Source organism: Loxodonta africana, chromosome 1 (assembly GCF_030014295.1).
Source record: "Loxodonta africana isolate mLoxAfr1 chromosome 1, mLoxAfr1.hap2, whole genome shotgun sequence".
NCBI lineage: Eukaryota > Metazoa > Chordata > Mammalia > Proboscidea > Elephantidae > Loxodonta > Loxodonta africana.
In genome coordinates, this window is record NC_087342.1 from 152,449,749 (window position 1) to 152,469,455 (window position 19,707).

Genomic DNA, 19,707 nt, shown 5'->3' on the forward strand with positions numbered 1-19,707 from the left:
TTCCTAGTTTCATACTTCTTTGTATATTCCAGGTTCTGATTATTAATGGATGGTTGCAGCTGTTTCTTCTCGTTTTGAGTCATGCCACATCAGCAAATGAGGGTCTTGAAAGCTTGACTCCATCCATGACATTAAGGTTGACTCCACTTTGAGGAGGCAGCTCTTCCCCAGTCGTCTTTTGAGTGTCTTCCAACCTGAGGGGCTCATCTTCTGGCACGATATCAGTCAGTGTTCTGCTGCTATTCATAAGGTTTTCGCTGGCTAATTCTTTTCAGAGGTAGACTGCCGGGTCCTTCTTCCTAGTCTATCTTAGTCTGGAAGCTCAGCTGAAACCTGTCCTCCATGGGTGACCCCGCTCTTATCTGAATACAGGTGGCATAGCTTCTCTTGTCCCTTAGTTCTGGTCTTACTTAATTCCTGTCACAGCCATCTGGGCCCATTTTCTGAGCAAGCATCAGGCCCGTCCCACAATTCTTCCTTCCTTCCTTCTCAGTTCCACCTTCCAATTCTAGCTCCAGGAAGCCAGCAGCCCTTGCCTACTAGTCAGTTCTCTGCTTGCTTGGGCTCCTGGTGAAGGTCAGATCTGGACACAGTCCTCCACAGCCTCTGCACTGAGGAGTACTGAGTTGAGGGAGGTGACTTCTCTCCGATCTTTCTCAGTTGGCCTGCAGTCAAGACTGGGGGCAAGGTGATTAGATCCTAGCTACTCAAAGTGTAGTCTGTGCATCAGCAGCGTTGGGATCACCTCGGAGCTTGTTAGACGTTTAGAATCTCGGGGCAATGAATCAGAAGCTGCCTTTTAACAACTCTCTTATGATTCAGATGTACGTCAAAGCTTGAGAAGCCCTGGGTGCGGCCCCCGCAGGGCACCAGAAGCCAGTAGTCCTGGAGTCAATTCCATTTATGGTAACCGCATGTGTATCAGAGTAGAACTGTGCTCCATACGGTTTTCAGTGGCTGATTTTTTTAGAAGGAGATCGCCAACCTTTCTTCTGAAGCACCTCTGGATGGAATCGAATGTCTAACCTTTCGGTTGCAGCTGAGTATGTTAACTGTTTGCACCACCCAGGGACTCCCCCAGAGGGCACAGGGTCCCCAAATCACCTCTACAGAGAACTGCAGACCACCTGAGTTCTTCCCTCCAGAAATCAACGTTGGTATCTGCAGGGCCTCCAACAGGTGTGTGTGTGTATTTGCAACATGTACTAAAGTCAAATCTATTTGTGCAGTATTCATTCTTTTCTTTCTACAGTTTCTAAAGTAAACCTTTGAACCTCTTTCCCTAACACCCACGTGTAATGTAGGCTCCTATCAGTTTGTTGCCTATTAGTTTGCTGGTCCATCATGCCACTCAGTGATGCCCTCAAAGCACAGGACTCAGGTCCCTTCTTATTAAGGACTCAGGTCCCTTCTTACTATGGGAACCCAATTACATACACACACAAGCCATGCTATTTCCTGCCCCTGAGCCTGAGCTTATGTTGTCTCTTCTGCCTGGGATGTCCCCTCCTTTGGCTAAATTTTAGTCATCCTCGAAGTTTCCTTTAAACAGTCAGCTCTACCTGAGCTTCCCCTTTACTCCCCCAAGGCTCTATATAGCATGGTACACAAACACAGAAAAAGGTTGCCATAGGGTTGACTTCAACTCATGGTGATGTTATGGTATCGCTCTCATCACCACATTGCTTTATAATGATGGGTTTATGGCTTGATTATCTACTTGAAACACTGAACACAGCGAGGGCAAGAACCGAGTGGTGTTTATTCACCTTTGTATCTCCAACACCCAGCACTATGTCAGGCACGTTGGAGAAGCCCTGAAAATGCTTATCACATAATGAAGTGGAAAAAACAAAAAGCTTAGCATGTTATGATGGCTTTTCGTTTTGTCGTTTGAAATTCAGTCAGAATGAAATAAAATTACTGCAGACTCAAAGTGTTTGGGGAAATTCCTTTAAAACCTTGCAACCCAAGTAGAAAAAAAAGATCAAAGGAAAATTAGATGGCAATTTGTTAATTTTTTTTTTTTTTTGTAGCGGCATTTTAATTAGAGAATATTCTTCTTGTTGAAATGAGGAGCTCCCAGGGAAATACTTGATATGGTAGCATATCCCTCTTCACATTTTTTCGGCAGTTATTACAGGGTCTGCTGAGTAGCCTTTGTGAAGGAAATCTCCTAGGAGGCTGCACGAGAAAGACACTGAGCACTTACACAGCACTCACACAGCACTCCCACTGTCAACAATTAAGCCTTTCACCCCTCCTCGCCCGGTAGGGGGAGAGGGGAGAAAGCCGGCATTATTGACATGATTTGATGGCTGAAGTAAGAGACTGGAGAATAAGTGACTTGCTCAATTCCGCACGACTGGACTGTCACACACAGAATTCAGTTTTGAATCTTCTTCTCATGGTGAGCATTTCTTTTTTTCCTGCCTCAGAATTTAATCCCTTTTGACAAATATCATACATCAAACCTGAAGACTCTTCATAAGGAAGCAAGCGGGTTGGGCTGGATCTGTGGTTACTGGACTTTGTGGTGTCACACAGATGAGTAAAATTTTTTAAACTAAATTTGGGGGTGATTGTAGAATTACCAGCTTTTAATTTTGCTAATTAGGAATGCTAAGAAAACTTATTAGCAGAATTGTGTCATAAAAGGAAATAAATGTGGATGCAAAAAAATTTTATTCCAGAATAAAATTCACTATTTTACAAATACATTGAATATATTTAGCTTTAGGAAAAAGTCACCATGTTGCTGTTATTTTTCTCATTCCACAGTAGACCAATGGAAACCAGCAATAGTTTGGAGAAGTATTTGTGAACCACTAGCTTTGATGCTCTTTAATATGTGTCAAAGAAAATCACACCAGACAATGTAAAGCCGATAAGGGTGACTTTATTAGAAAGGATTATTGCAAACAAGGAGGAGGGGAGGGGAGACTATTGCAATAGGAAAGAATGACCAGAACTGAGTCTGATCTCAACAATGTTGAAGCAGAGGGTGGGATGGTTTTTAAAGACTGAAGTGAACTGGTGGAACAATACTGAAGTACTGAAGCACCTTCCTGTTGCAGTTGAGTCAATTCTGACTCATAGAGACCCTACAGGACAGAGTAGAACTGCCCCATAGGGCTCCCAAGGAGCGGCTGGTGGGTTCAAACTGCCAACCTTTTGGTTAGCAGATGTAGCTCTTAATTGCTACGCCACCAGGGCTCCACGAAAGGACGTTAGACGGAGGTTAAGCAATGGTATATGTCGATCACATGGGGTTATCTCCTGAACTTACTGTTAAGGTCAGACAAAATATGTCTCATCTGGATTCTGTAAGGGCCAGGGAGCAGGGACATCAGTCATTTTCTGGAGCACAAATGGTGGGAGGATTTTTTCAACCATCTCCGTTTTTCATGATCACGCGGATTAGGTATAATTCAACAATGTCACATGCCAAATCCATGCTTTTTGTTGAAACCCCAAAGCCAAGCTTTTGTAGCAGGATAGGGAGGTCAGGTTCACCTGCTTGCATTTCTCACCCAGGCCAGTTACCTATTTGTATAGGCACAACTCACTTGTGGCATTACTTTTCCAGACTCCGCGTGTTATGTTTCTGCTTTATGTTCATTAAAGAGAGAAGATGGAGGACTAAGAAAGCCTTGACATGATATTTTTAGTGAGTTTTAGGTGGTTATTGTTAGCTGCTGTTGAGTTCAGCCCCCAACTCATGGCTACCCCCCTACACAGCAGAAAGAAACCCTGTCCAGTCCTGTGCCATTCCTATGATCGCTTGCAGATCAGACTGTTATGAGCAATAGTGTTTTCATCGGCTGATTTTCAGAAGTAGATTGCCACACCTTTCTTTCTAGTCCATCTTAGCCTGGAAGCTCCACTGAACCCTGTTTTGCATAATGGCAAAGTGCAATCTTCCAATGACGGACGGGCGGTGCCTGCTCCTGAGGTGCATTGACTGGAATTTGAACCTGGGTCTCCTGCATGGAAGGTGAGAATTCTACCAATGAATCACCACTGCCTTCTCTGAGTTTTAGAAAGGATTAGGCTAAGCAAAATTTTGAGCTGAGGACATTATCCTGTGGTGTGCCCACTCTTACTTTTGCTTTGTCCACACAAGAAAAACAACTTACACTGTAAATTAGGGAAATTATGTGTTAAGGGGTTATAAAAGCACAAAATTCTATGCACACTAGGAAATTATGGAGGGAAAGGCTAAAAATAATTGCTGTGATTGGGTTATGGAGGGGATGGTGGACAGATTTTTCTTTTACATTTCTAAGTCTTGTTACTGTATTTACAGTACTCTTGGAATTTAAAGCAATTTTGCAATTATAAAAAAAAAATGAGAAAAATAGAGGACTTACATTTTTATCTTCTGACCTGTAGGGATGTCAGTGAAATACTGTAAGTGATAAAAGCAAGTTCCAACCAAATGTGTTGTGGCAGATTGTGTTTTCCAAAGATGGCAATAACATTATCTTCCCTCCCACCCGTTCTTCTTATAATGTGATCCTAAAACTCCTCCCACTGAGCTCCACCCCTTGGCCTTTTGTAACTGCTTCAATCAATTGAGCACTGAGAAAAGTGATGGAATGTGAATTCTGAGGCTGTCGTTGTGTGATAGTCAGTTGTGACTCATAATGACCCCATGTGACACAGAACTGCCCCATATGTTCCCTAAACTGTAATCTTTATGGAAGCTGATCACCAGATTTTTCTCCCGTGGAGTCACCAAGTGGGTTCTAACACTAATCTTTTGGTCAGTAGTTGAGCGCTTAACTATTGCCACGCTAGGGGCTGTATGTTGTAAAAATGCCATGTACTTCTGCCCTGCTCTCTTGGGACGCTCACTGCTCGTCCAGTTCAGCTGCTGAGCTCTGAGGAAGTTCAGAGAAGCAGCCCATGTGGGGAGCTCACACGCAGGTGTTCCGGTGGACAGCTCAGGCCCGGGCCCTGCAGACAGCCAGCACCAACTGGCAGAAATGCGAGTCAAGAAACCTCCAGATCATTCTGGCTCCCAACTACTCAGTCACCTCCAGCCTTTGAGTCGTCCCAAAGGAGGCCTCAGAAAAGCGACAAGCTGACCCTTCTATGCCTCGATCCCATTCCTAATCCACAGAATCCCTAATTCGAAACGTAACCAAATGGCTGATTTATACCATTCGGTTTTGGAGTTTGTACATAGGAATATGTGTATAATTCTCTTTTAGTAAAAGTAAGCAAAACCAAAACTGAAACCCAAAAAAAAAAAAAAAAAAAACAAACAGCAGCTGGTATATCTGTACATTTAAAAAAAAAGGTTTTTTTAAAATGTATACATGAACAAAGCACAAGCAGAGAAAAACATCCACTAGGGTATTATGTTAGGGTGCGTGTATTGGCGAAGGAGTCCTATGGTACAATGGTTAAGTGCTCAGCTGCTGAACAAAAGGTTGGAGATTCGAACCCAGCCAGAGGCAAAGACCTGGCCAACTACTCTCGTAAAGATTGCAGCTTAGAAAGCCCTTTAAGGCAGTTCCACACTGTAGTATAGTGTTGCTATGAGTTAAAACTGACTTGTTGACATACAAAAACTTGGGGGATGGAAGAACAGGAAAAGTGATCTGCCTTCACATGTCCTTGCGCTGAAGGCTTCCACTTGTCACTAGCATATGTTACCAATCAAATAAAGAAAAAAAAAAATTATCAGTAAGTTGCCATTGTACTGATCTCAAAATATCTAACTTGGGGTTTTTAATAGTTCAGCTAAGAAAATGAAATCCTTGAGCTCAACCTCCAAGCAGATTTCATTGGTAAAAAGAATTTAATAATGAGAAGAAAACTTCCCTTCATTGTTCTAGTCCCAGATCTGTGGCCTGCCTTCCCCGCCTCCTCCCTTCTGGGAAGAGCTGCGACTAGGAGGGGAGCCTGTCTCTCTGTAAAGAGATTATTTGTTTCCATGGTAACTTGCCTTCTTCATCTTCGGAGTTGTAAATTGGGAAATTCTATTAAAGGGTTATCCAGGCAGTTGCTTTTGAAATGGTGTCTGATACTAGCTGTTTGCTTCATTCACCTTGGACGCCCAGTAATCTTTTGAATTTGGTGTTTTCTGTTTCTACCAAATGAAGCAAGTAAAATCAAGCAATCTGAAGCTGATTATAATCTGTCGGCCTGTTGTGCGCTTTTGACAGAACGTTGTCAGGTATGGTCTCCAGGCTGTCGTGGTGGAGCCCCCTGGTGACCGTGTGATTTGTGCGACCCTGGACGCCCTGTGCTAGTTTCCGGCGTCTGGGCCAGTGGTGCGCTCCTAGGGCAGCAGAGCCGCTTGGAGATGGCCCGTGCGTTGTTCCGTGGGGGAACAAAGAGAAACTAGCTCTGCTGTCAAAAAAAAAAAAAAAAGACGAATTTGATTGTTAATGGATTTCAAGTCTTCTCTACGGTTTTTTTTTTTTTTCCTATGAGATTGTGATTTGGGTACGGTGGAGTTGTTTATACCCCTGCTGTGAAAGCAACTGTAACTCAGACAGGTGCAAATGAAGTAACCATATGACCCGAGGCTGCTTTTAATTTTTCCAGTAGCATCTGTGTTTGTAGAGCTACATTTACTGGCTATTGTAATAAAGGTTTGGGGGATATTTTTGATCAGTGTGGCTGATATGCATGAACGTGTATCAAGTTTTTAATCTCTCCAGACCCTTAACAAATGGCATTGTAATCACAGTTCGTGAACACTGAAAATATCTCTAAAGCATCTTTTGTACTCAGGAAATTCAGCTATTTTATTTCTCTTGAAAGTAACTTAATCTAATTATACTAAAAAAATTTTTTATTAGTTATCGTTTTTTATGACTAATCACTGATCAATACCTGACCTCCAAATTTTTAGCAGATTTTTATGTAAAATATCAGCATTTTAAAATAATATTTAGAAATTTCCAATTGGAAAATAAACATTTCTGCAATTGCTGAAGAAAAGCACATTAAGCAAAAACAATTCTGAGAGTTTTAGGCTCTTAGCTTTATATGAAGTTTTTCTTCTTACACTTAGGTTCTCCCAAGAAAACCCTAAATTACAGTTTAGGATCCTCTGACCTGGGGGATTCCTCAGTCTTAATGGAATGCAGAGACTACAGAACTCGGGTTCACCGCGGTGAGAAACACAGGGACTATCAGGGAGCTGGTGCAGAATACAGACATCTTAGACATGTGATAAATCAGAAAACTGGGCTCACTTTTGCTTTTTCTGAACAAGCTTTGTGTATATTAGTATTTCATCAAAATGAGGGAGTAAACCAAGAAAGACATGAAACCCAGGAGCCAGGAATCCAGCCCAGGAAAAAGGTAAAGGGAAGTCACAGAATGTCAGCTCAGCCCTGGCCCGACAGCATAGGCTCTGGAGGACGGACAGCTGTAGGACAATGTCTCCAGGGGGAGGGAGAGGGGTGGATTGGATGGGAGCTCTGTAACTGTTTGAGAATATGAGAAAAACATTGACAGATGTCTTAGTTACCCAGTGCTGCTACAACAGAAATACCACAAGTGGATGGCTTTAACAAACAGAAGTTTATTCTCTCACAGTCTAGTAGGCTAGGAGTCTGAATCCAGGCTGCCAGCTCCAGGGGAAGGCCTTCTCTCTCTGTCAGCTCTGGAGGAAGGTTCTTGCCATCATACTTCCCCAATCGTAGAGCTTCTCAGTACAGGGACCCCAGGTCCAGAGGACATGCTATTATCCTGGCTCTTGTTTCTTGGTGGTATGAGGTTCCCATGTCTTTCTGCAGGCTTCTTTCAAAAGAGATTGATTTAAAACGTGAATTTCACCTCATTCACATCATAGAGGTAGGATTTACAATACACAGGAAAATCATATCAGATGACAAAATGGACACACAATACTGAGAATCATGGCCTGGACAAATTGACAGATATTTTGGGGGGACAATTCAATCCATAACAATAGGCGTGGGTGATAAATCAGTTGGAGCATTGATTTTAAAAAGTGATAAATCTATAGGCAAATGAAACAGGAGAAACAAATAGTTTTAGGAGAAAATCAATATAATTATAGTAACACATTACTTGGCAGTTCACTCAGCAGTGAACATTAGTTATATAGTCAGAATAATGCAAACATATTGACGGTTGACTTAATCCAAAATTGTGATCTAACTAAATTGGGATGAAAGGGTAGGGGAAATGGGAGAGGTATGTGTAAACAAGCTAAATCCTCTGCTACTACAATAAGAAGTCAGAATTTGGTATGCAAAATTGACAAATCGAGAAATACCAGTGTAAATGTATTGTTAACTGTAGCTGAATTGAGGACCTTATGTCGTCATGGGGAGCTGCATCATTCTCACAATCACCAGTATGTTCAAGTCTATTGTTGGCGGCAAAAAAAAATAAACAAATAAATACATAAATTTTTTTTTATTTTTATTGTGCCGATCCATTCACCGAGGGTCCCTCATGCCCTAGCTGGCCCTCTACCTCACCAAACATGGTGTTTTCTTCTAGCAATTGTTCTCTCCTGATGTCCTTTCCAAAGCAAGCCAGTTGAACAATGTTGTGATACATAGGGTTTTCATTGGCTAATTTAAAGAAGTAGATCACCAGGCCTTACCTCCTAGCCTTAGTCTGTAAGCTCCACTGAAGCCCATCAACCATGGGTGACCCTCTTGGTATTTGAAATACGTGTAGCTTCCAGCTTCACAGCAGCATGCAAGCCACCACAGTACGACCATCTGGGTCGAGTGTAAACATATTATCTGCAACTGTGGGGTAAATATCAGAAGAAATAGGTTGAAAGAGGAGAGTGGGGCAGCAGCTGCTTGTATTGTGGAAGACTTTAAATGCTATTTGACTAGAAAACTATGTGCATGTTTTACTTTAAAAAATTAATCTTTAAAATGCATTCAAAAAATAAGGCAAATTGTTGCTGAAATGTATTCTGCTTCTTTGCTCTGAGGTTCCTTCCCTTCCTCCAGCCTGTGGCCATATCACCAAGGATATACTATAAACTCATGTCTCTTAATGAGCTGACCCAGCAGGCAGCAGTGGAGGATCCAGTCAGCATTTCGGGGCTTGTTTTGCCCTCTCGTTAAACAAGAGCCAAGTTCTGAGGAGTTTTAATTAAGCTCAAATTGGGAATGAAGGAGGGGGAGGAATGGGGAGAAAAGATGAAAACCCCACTCCTTGTTGCAGCATACCTTGTCATCCATTATTGCTTACATAGCAACGATCAGCCCTACTCAGCTACCCCTGGGGAAATTACCATATGTAAATATGAAACTCAGGATTACAAAAGGTCATTGAATTCTCGAAGTGATTACTGTTCAACTTAGTCTTCAGGGATTAGTTATTTACACCAAGTTAATAACTGAAAGAGTATTTCGTAAATGATCCATTTAGTCATAGTGTACATTTAAGGTTTTACAAAAATAATCACTACAATTTATGGTGATTAGAGTATTAAGTTCAATTTCCACTTCTGTTTGGAGGCAGCTGTTTCTCTCCAGTGTCCCTCAGGTTTAATACAGCAGGGTTCATGGGTCATATGTTGTATCTGCGACTGCTACCCTGCCGTTTTAGCCGAGAGACTCTTCCATTGTGCTGACCTCACAAACGGATCCCTCGCACAAGGCTGAGCCCAGCGCTGAGGGCAGTCACTCTTCCCACAGTTCTAGATCCTTCACTGGGAGCTTGACTTTGAAATTTGTTCACAGGATGTTCACTGATTCTTAAATTAAAGCAACATTTTCTTAAGGACTGTGAAAGAAGTTATGTTAATATTGTAGTAATTTGTGGGAGGATTTACAATCTTTTCTGAAAGGAGAAAACAACAAATCCATATAAAATTACATTTTTTAAACATTTTGATACATTTTTCTTTTATCGTCATCAGAAGTACAGTAAAACTTGTGAAAGCTGGAACCTACCTGTGTAAGACGGAAACTTATCAGAGAAGGAAAACTCAAATATTTTCCACTAAAAGGAGAGAGAGAAAAGTAGTAAGACTGTACCTTGTCAAAGGTGGAAAGCTTTCAAGACCCAGAAAAATAGGGCAGTCTGGTGGAGTTCTGGCTTTCACAGAACTGTCACTGTATATGTGACAGAGGAAATGAATTAGCCCTACTGGGGAATGAGTAAGGTTAACAGTACAGAGAGATTATAGAACTGGATCAAAATCATCCCTGTGAATCTGCAGATGAGGAAACTGGGGCTGGGCTTCAGGACTCTCCTAAGACCAAGCAGTGAGGAAGCAAGGCAGTGTCCAACCAGGACCAGAAGGAGGTTCTTCCCAGGTCTTTGCTAGTCCCTCCTACAGTCAGTTCCAATTCTCCAAAGCAAAGCAAAAGCCCAGTTGACAACTGCACCTCCCTCCCTTCATCCTGGTACAATTCTCAGAATCAAGTCTCTTCAGGGTGCAGAGCCACTTGGTCTTTGCAGCTAAGTGTGTAAGTACAAACTTCTTGGGAGGGAGAGAATATCAGAATGTCAGAAAATTTTGTCTATAATACGTGTTTTTACTTAAAAGATTTCCTTTAGCACTTTTGTTCCAAATCCTATTTTTGCTGAATGTTAGGAGCATTCAAACCCACCCAGAGGCACCTCAGAAGACAGGCCTGGTGATCTGCTTCCAAAGGTCCAAACAAAACAAAGCCATTGCCCTCAAGTTGATTCCGACTCATAGCAACCCTATCGGACAGAGTAGAACTGCCTCTTGGGTTTCCAAGGAACGGCTGGTGGATTTGAACTGCTGACCTTTTGATTAGCAGCCCATCTTAAACGATTCACCACCAGGGCTCCTCCTTGAAAACCCTATGGAGAAGTTCTACTCTGCACACATGCAGTGGTCATGAGTTGGAGTCGGCTTTTGACAACTAACAAGGAATGGGGTACTTTATTGTCCATTAAAACGTGACGTATCTACCTCACAAGACTGTCCACTTCAAGCTGATTTTGAGAACATACATTCCTTTAATTTTCTTTGGTAAGTAACCGTCTTTTTTTAATAAAGAAAACAGAGAAAAAGGAAAATCTTAGTAATGGGGAAAAAAGGTCAGACTATTCATTGACAAGACATTGGCAGTTCCTATCATTTGTAATCCCAAGGGAGACATGCCAACTAATGGATGTCATGGTAACAAGTACATTTCTACTTTCTCTTAAGTCAATAGTCTAAAAAATTGCTTTGTTTCCCAGTAACTCCTTGTGTAGAAGTATTTATTTCCAAATACGAGATCTGAGATAATAGAAAACCAAGGGACTAACCTACGAAACACTTCATAGAGAATCTAGGGCACGGTTTTGTCCTAAATGAAGCAGTGAAAGATGATTTTGAAACTATTTCCAAATAATACTTTATTGTGTTTCTGATGGTTTACACAGCAGTTTAGGTTCCCATTCAACAATTTCTATACAAGTTGTTTAGTGACATTGGTTAAATTCTTGACAATGTTGTGGACTTTCTCATTTCCATCCCGGTTGTTCCGTTGAAAACATTTTTTCTTTTTGAAATAATTTTTATTGTGCTTTAAGTGAAAGTTTACAAATCAAGTCAGTCTGTCACATATAAGCTTATATACACCTTACTACATACTCCCATTTACTCTCCTCCAATGAGTCAGCCCACTCCCTTCTTCCAGTCTCTCCTTTGGTCACCGTTTTGCCAGTTTCTAACCCTCTCTACCCTCCTATCTCCCCTCCAGACAGGAGATGCCAATACAGTCTCACGTGTACACCTGATACAAGTAGCTCACTCTTCATCAGCATCTCTTTCCAGCCCATTGTCCAGTCCCTTCCATGTCTGGTAAGTAGTCTTCGGGAATGGTTCCTGTCCTGGGCCAACAGAAGGCTTGGGGACCATGACCACCGGGATTCTTCTAGTCTCAGTCGGACCATTAAGTCTGGTCTTTTTATGAGAATTTGGGGTCTGCATCCCACTGTCCTGCTCCCTCAGGAATTCTCTGTTGTGTTCCCTGTCAGGGCAGTCATCGGTTGTGGCCAGGCACCATCTAGTTCTTCTGGTCTCAGGATGATGTAAGTCTCTGTTTCATGTGGCCCTTTCTGTCTCGGGCTCATAGTTACCGTGTGACCTTGGTGTTCTTCATTCTCCTTTGATCCAGATGGGTTGAGACCAACTGATGCATCTTAGATGGCCGCTTGTTAGCATTTAAGAACCCAGACGCCACACTTCAAAGTGGGATGCAGAATGCTGAAAACACTTTTTAAGTCATGTAAGTCCTTGTAAGCATTTTAATACTTCTAAGTCCCATTTTTTTTGTGTGTGTGTGCGCTAAAATAAGACGCCCCCTTCCACCCTATTGTCAAAGCACCCTCTCCTTTTGAGTTGAGGCATATTTTACCATGTCTGCTTAACTTTGGTGAATAAGACTTGCTTATTTATGGAATAGTCTGCTTAACACAACCTGCTTCAATCCATTGCACTGTGGACCCATCACCCCCGCATTTGTCATTAAGACAAGTTGTTATTTATGTGAAAGGGCAGGTTGTTTAGCTCCTAAAGGAAACTCTAAGGTACAATTACAGCAATGTTAAGACATTTCAGGCAGGAAAACTGGCTCAGGTACTAGCTTAAAAAAAAGAAAAATAAAGCTTGATTTCCTGTATTTTTTGGCTTAAAGATCTACCCAAAGAATGCATGATTTTTGTTGCTTTTAAGATTGAGTCACTTAAGTTACCAGCATGCAGTTTTAACTGTGATTGCTGGTATGGCTAATATTGGGAAGAAGTGGATTTGTCTCAAGTGTGAAAATAAGCTAAATTAGCTTATGAACTAAGGTATCACCCTGCAGTTTTTTCACTGGCCTTCTGTCATGTCCCCTGGTAGGCAATGTCATCTGATGGCAGGGCCTGAACAGGAGCACTGTGGAAAACTTCTCCTTCATCTACTTAAATGAATAAATAAGCAGAGTTAAATGCCGTTTCATTGCTTCTAAAGATAATGCAAGCATGAAGATGACTCAACTCCTTTGGTTTCTTTTACATTCCTGGATCCCATCCTGTCATTCTGAATCATAATTTCCAAGGTGGGGCGGGGAGGGGGGGAGGGGAGCAAAGTGTGTACCTTTTTTAAAGAACTTTTAAAGCCGTGGAAGTTCTTATTTATCACACGGGTACTGTGCTTCATCCTCATCAAATCCATGGGAGTACCTTTGGAATGAACCCGCTTTCAGATCCACCCCTACCTGCAGTGATTGAGGCTGGGGGCCTGTGGCGGGAAGGGAAAGTTCTCTCTCCTGTGGGACGCATGCAAGGGCTTCAATTGCTGTGCCCATGACAAAGGGTACTGAGTTCCTGGCCCACTCAGCTGTCATGCGGGGTGCCTCGTTCTAAGGAAACATAGCTGGAGTGGTGGCTAGAGTTTTCTCCCTTCCTGGTTTTTTTTTTTTTCTTTACTGCACAGATAATAAAAAGAGAGTTTTAAAAGGGAAAAATCACCACAATGCCAACATTTGAAGACATTAACCACTTTCGTTTTTCTATTTTCGTCTATAGTCTTCGTTATAATTATTCCATCCAATGGTATTATTTCTTTCCCATTACGGAACAGGTAGACTTTCGTGAATGGGTTTAGGAACCTAGCTCTCCCTGGCTTTATGATGTCTACAAGTAAATACATTCCAAGTCCTAAACCAAGTAAAAATAAGCTTTTTGTAGGCCCCAAGGCTTAAAAGCCCTGGGTTTGAAACTGAGTCCATCATTTACTAGCTGGGCAAGTTATTTAACACCAGAGTTTTAGTTTATTTCTGAAGCAAGAGTTGTTATTGTTAAGTGCTATCAAGTCCTCCCGGACTCATGGGGACCCTGTCTTAGTTTAAAATCTCCACTGAAACCTGTTCAGCATCAAGGCAACAGGTAAGCCTCCACTGATGAATGGATAGTGGCTTCCCATGAGGTGCACTGGTTGGTAATAGAACCTGGGTCTCCCTCATGGAAGAATTCTATCACTGAACCACCATTACCCCAGAGCAAGGATAAGAAATATCTGAAACATAGTATACATTAATAATGTTTTTTTTTGGGTCTCTTTTCATCATATCCTTACAACACCTCTAAATTTGTTAAAGGCGTTAAAGGTATCTAAGTTTTACCTGATGAATTTTGTTTCCTCTTAATATTTGCTACATCATGATAGAGTGCCTCCACCGAAGTCCCCCACCCTCCCCACCCCAAGGAGCATTGTCTGTTATTGAATATATTATCTCATTTCCAACTTAAAGCATATTTTGAAATTTTATTTTTCCAAGCTGCAGCAATTATAAAGACAGGAAAAGTATGCGTACAACATGTTGGTCAGATTTAAACATTAATGAAAATGTAAGTTGCTTTGTACATTGTGGTTGAGAGGCCAGCTTTTCACGAGACTCCTACTTTTACTATGGAGAACAGGGACAGGGGAAGTTGTGGAGGCAGTGGTCTACTTTTCTTCCCAAGGGACTGTGGCAGAGGCTGTCCTTGTCCCCTAGATCCTATAGACTAAGTGCTGGTCGATGGAACTTGAGTGTAACGTACATCTTCTGGATTGCATGTTAATAGGAAGGTGCAGGTGTTGGCCTTCTCTTTTCTTTCTTCCCTTTGACATTTTATATGAGAAAGAAATAACTGTTATCTTGTTTAAGCCATTATCTTGGGTAGCAGCCACACTTCTATCCTAATGAATACAATGAATGTATATCCTACCAAGATAGCGTACACTGTCTTGCGTACTAAGACTCTGGGATTTTCTGATAAGGGAAGAAAAAACAAAAAAAACAAATGTTCAGCTTAGGCCAAGGAAATCTATAGCAGTCCCAGAAAGCCTCTTATACAGAAAACTGTAACCCTGAACGGGCAAATAGGATTATGTAGTCAGACATGAGTTTTACCAAGATTTTTAAAGAAAGACCGTTGTCCAGTAATGTATTAATGGCTCTAATATACAAAAAAAGATGTTTTATATGCATATAAATTCACCAATTTCATATGCAGCTTAGAGAATAAAAGACATTTCCAATCCTCAAAGAACATCTGTTAAAAGATTCTCATGATAACACTGTAAAACGAACAAGAGTGGTATCAATTTTTGCAAGGAAGAAGATGTTCATCACACTTCGGATGGATATTTAGTCAAGGACCTTTGTAGGAAACTGATTAAAAAGCTAAAAGAGTTCTAGAGAGTGTAACAAGGGAATATCATCATTCTTCAACCACAAAAGAAGTTTCATCCATTTTCAGATGTTCCCAGTCTCTAATTTGAACTTATAAATAGATCAATCAGTGATTAATATAGTCATTCCTGTAGTAACTAAAGAATAAAAAACCAAAGAATAGGTATCCACAAATAAAAGTATTAAGTCTAAAAGGTAACTGCGTTTGGTAAATTACTTTCCTTTTTTCAGAAGATAACTAGCATTTACTCAGTAATGTTCTGCTGCTTTTAAAGCAATTATCCTGCTGCCACATGGCGTCTATATCACTGACCATAAATTACAGGATAAAGAATGCATTTCACTACTTGGAAATTTGGAAGCACCGTAAAACTCAGAGAAGTTAAATAATCATTCATTTTTCAGAAAAGCTTCATTTTGGAAGGTCCAAGTTACACATAATACAGAAGCCACTGATTTTGAAGGCTGCCCTGAAATAACTGACATGAAGGGCAGGTCATTTGAACAGAAGCTGAGTTCTCATGGGACCACATGGTAGGGAACATGAGAAATTGAAAACATCAGTCACTGATGGGAAAGGAGCACAGGTCCTGGTGGTAAGTGGGATATGGTCTGCCAGAGCAATCTCACCCATTTCTAGGTGCACACCTCTACCAGGTAGCACCACTGACAGGATCTGTACGAGAGACCATGCCAAATATAAATATTTTTAAAACTGTGTTCACTGTTACTTAATATACTGTTCTGCATACTTTTCTGTGGTGTAATGATCAACCTAGTCTTAAGATTCTGAACAAGCAGAAAGCTGTAATCTGAAAAAGAATGAAAGGCAGATTTTTTCTCTTTTTTTTCCAAGTTAAACTAATCAACCGTATTAGCTGAAAACTACCATGGACCTACCAATGTGCTACTTGCCATGCTACTTTGGGCAAATCTATCGCACTTCTATCAAGTAAAGCAATACAGATATAAACACACTTACTTTAACATGGATAACCAGTTTAACTTTGTGTGGATCAAATACAAGGGATTTTGTGAGAAAAGTATTAAGGTTCTATAAAAACAAAGCTGATCTTAGAAGTTTTAGAAGATATTACATAGTCAAGCTGACTATACTGAACATGTCTACAGTCTCCTAAAATCTGGTTTCTCACAGACTGTGCTAACAGTGAAAGATTTTCAAGTATTACTAAAAATGGTTTAAAAATTCCTTTCAAGGGAATTTAAAAGTTATTCAAGTGAGGAAAAAAGGCTTAAAAACTAAAGTCTCACAAGAGCATATACTGAATAATCTCATTCATGCAAAATTCTAAAAAATGCAAACTAATCTGTAGTCCTGGAAAGCAGATCAGCGGCTGCCTTGGGTCTGGGGTGAAGGGACAGGTAAGCTGCAAAGGAGCAGAGGGAACTTTTGGGGGTGATAGGAATGTTCAGTATCCTGATTGTGGACACGGTTTCACGAGCGTATATATATCAAAACTCAACGAATTGCACACTTTAAATGGATGCAGTTTATTGTATATAAATTATACCTCAATTTAAAAAACAAAGAATATATACATACATTGAAATATTACTCAGCCATAAAAAGGAATGAAGCTTTGATACATGCCACAACATGGCTGAATCCTGAAAACATTATGCTAAGTGAGAAGTCAGACACAAAAGGTCACTTATTGTATGATTGCATATATACGGAATATTCAGAACAGATAAATCCAGAGAGACAGGAGGCAGATCAGTGGTTGCCACAGGCTGTGGGGAGGGGGATGTTAAGACACTGCGTAATGGCTATGGGTTTTCCTTTTGGGGTGATGAAAAATGCTTCTGAACTAAATGGTGGTGTTTGTGTAACACTGTGAATGTAGTAAATGCTACGGAATTGTTCACTTTAAGACAGTTAATTTTAGGTTATGTGAATTTCACTTTAATAAAAAAGAAAAAATACAAAGACAAAAACTCAAACAAAACAAACCCCCAAAACCCCCAAACAAACCAAGCCCCCATCCCCCCCAAACAAAACCCAAAGCTAAGCCTCACTTTCCTGTAGAGTGGAGAACAAGTCTTCCAGACCAAGCCTGACAATACCATTATTTGTATTTTCACTCTTGGCACACATCTTTCAGCTGGGGGGGAGAGGGATGGACGAATGAAATGCTCCTCCTCCTCAAATAAAGGGATGAGAAAGCTGAAGGCACCTCAGAACTTGGTGAGCATTTAAAAATGCAGTACAGCAAAGTTGTTTAGAGCATAGACTTGGGTTTAAAAGACACACATGTGGGTTTCAATTCTGGCTTTGTCGCCATCTATGGACTGGTCACAAAGCTCCTGTGCCTGCTAGTTAGAAGTCACTTCAGTTAGAAGTTACTTCATGTTCCCCTTCCTTTGTCTGTCATTCGATTTAAAATTTTTCTTCATGTGCTGACAGTAGCCAGAGTCCTCATGCATGAGATTCTACCTAAAACAGATATGAAGGAAAAGCAGATTCAGGCACACGTCTCTTAATCTGTTTTCCCAATTGTAAAATGGGAATACCATCTAACTACTATGGGACTGAAATGGACATATAGCTCAGCATCAGCCACAGAAGCATGGCTTATGGCAGGTGCCCAGTAAATATCTGTTAATGAGTGAATAAGTGGATGGGATTATGAAGGTAGAGATGATGAAGGTAGAATGTGTGCATATGTATGGGCTGAGAGAGTGTAAGTTGACAAAGGAGTGAAGTACTTAGTACAACCTAGAAATGCTATAAGCATTTGCGGGTAGAGAAAATATCAGTTTTCTAATGAGAAGAATCATTTAGCAATGTATACCATACTGCAATTCATACATGTCAGATTTACAGAAATTATGAAGAGCACCCATTTAACCAAAAAATTTGAATTGGGAGGAGATAATGTGTTAACTGGCCAATCACCCAGCCTCTCAAAAAGCATGATTATGCTGAGTATTACAAGAATACATTTCATTTTTTATTAGATTTTATGTAAGGTAAACATACTGCTTAAGCACAACGCCTCACAGCTTCTCTGACATAAATCATTTATCATTTTTACGTACAAATTCTGAATTACAATCTGAATTTTATTAAAAACAAATATAAACCTAAAAAAGCTTCCTTCAAGTACACATTATGCATAATTTCTGCATTACATCTTACATAAAATGTTCTGAATGATTAAGTAGGACCTATTACCCTTTGAAGCAAAGAGTGGGGCTGGTGGCTGAAAACCACATACATATAACAGAAAGAGACAAACGTGCAGATGAGGAGGAAAGGCCTGTGATCTCTGGCTACAGGCAAAACCAAACCAAACCAAACCCGCTGCCGTCGAGTCGATTCCGACTCATAGGAACCCTATAGGGCAGAGTAGAACTGCCCCATAGAGCTTCCAAGGAGTGCCTGGTGGATTCGAACTGCTGACCTTTTAAGAGTTGAAACCAGGAACACAAAAGAAACTTGGAGAAAAAGACATTCAATACTCTACTTCAGCAGAAACAGTCAAACATTTGTAAACAACTTTTAAACAAACCTCTTCAATATGCTGTGTTGCTATATGGTAAATATTCTTAACTGATTTTTATTTGACTCAAAAAAGCTACTTTCACTGCTGAGGAGTGAGTACTTGCCCCTTAGATTTGGTAAAAGCTTTGCTTTCTTTCCTTGGAGGTAAGAATAAAATGTAATTAGTGCTTGTTCAGGGGTTGTTTATGAATTTCCTAGGCTAGGGTCTCTGGCCACTTGGTTTGCTTGTTTGCTATTTCCACCCAAAAATAGGTTTAAAATAAACTGTACAGCCAGAATTAATTAAAAGATGTGGCTCCTTGTTGACATCACTCTTTGAAAGTCTGACAGGCGAGGACACTGGTGATACTGGCTGTGGATTTTAATTATCCCTAGTATCCTTTTCCCAGGATTTAAAAAGTATGAGAATGGCAATGGCAACTACTTAAAAAGAGTAAGGCTGAATTGCACTTAATGTCCAGGACAACTACAGTACTAAAAATCCCAAGGAAACTGTAAACAAGCAAGCAACTGTTCAACAGCCTTTTGCATTTGGTACCATTACGTAAAGCTACTATTTTCTTCCATTTACTTCTTCAGATATTTTTATGAAGTGACTGCATGTAACAGTAACACAAGAATGAATTTTCCCTTTAAGTGTTATGATACAGCAAAAACACATTAATGGCTAGAAACAAAATCTGAAATCTCTAACGCTAAATCCTAATGGAAAAGTCAAGCCTTACAAATCCACACTTGGACACCTCATGCTCTGAGACAGAAGAAAAGCCTCTGAAACTGGCTAGGGCCCTTCTGGTGGAGTGACACACGTACATGCAAGCAGCAATGCTCTGGATGAGTTACGCTCCCCCTTAGTCTACAGTTTTCTGCAAATTTTATTTTACTATTATTATGTTGAGCCCAGTATCAGTTTCAGCTAGGTCATCAAATTATTTGGGAATCATAAACATTTTATTTAAGCAAAGTGACAGAAGACATTTAGTTCCCAGAAGCTTTCTAATAATAGATTTTGAAGAAGCT

General features: G+C 40.6%; 2 long non-coding RNA genes across 2 annotated transcripts in view; one reads left to right on the forward strand and one right to left on the reverse strand.

The window, feature by feature from the left end:
• Nucleotides 1-7,506: 7,506 nt before the first annotated feature.
• On the reverse strand, nucleotides 7,507-14,174 carry LOC135231864 (uncharacterized). The gene is made up of 3 exons (XR_010322533.1): nucleotides 10,008-14,174; nucleotides 8,609-8,759; nucleotides 7,507-7,770 (listed from the first exon to the last, which is right to left on the reverse strand). It is a non-coding gene; the product is annotated as an uncharacterized LOC135231864 (long non-coding RNA).
• LOC135231867 (uncharacterized) overlaps nucleotides 9,772-19,707 on the forward strand; it is a 45,584-nt gene continuing 35,648 nt past the window's right edge. Inside the window, exons 1-3 of the long non-coding RNA XR_010322534.1 lie at nucleotides 9,772-10,442; nucleotides 11,697-11,797; nucleotides 12,114-12,224. This is a non-coding gene — a long non-coding RNA (uncharacterized LOC135231867). The remainder of the gene's footprint in view (nucleotides 10,443-11,696; nucleotides 11,798-12,113; nucleotides 12,225-19,707) is intronic.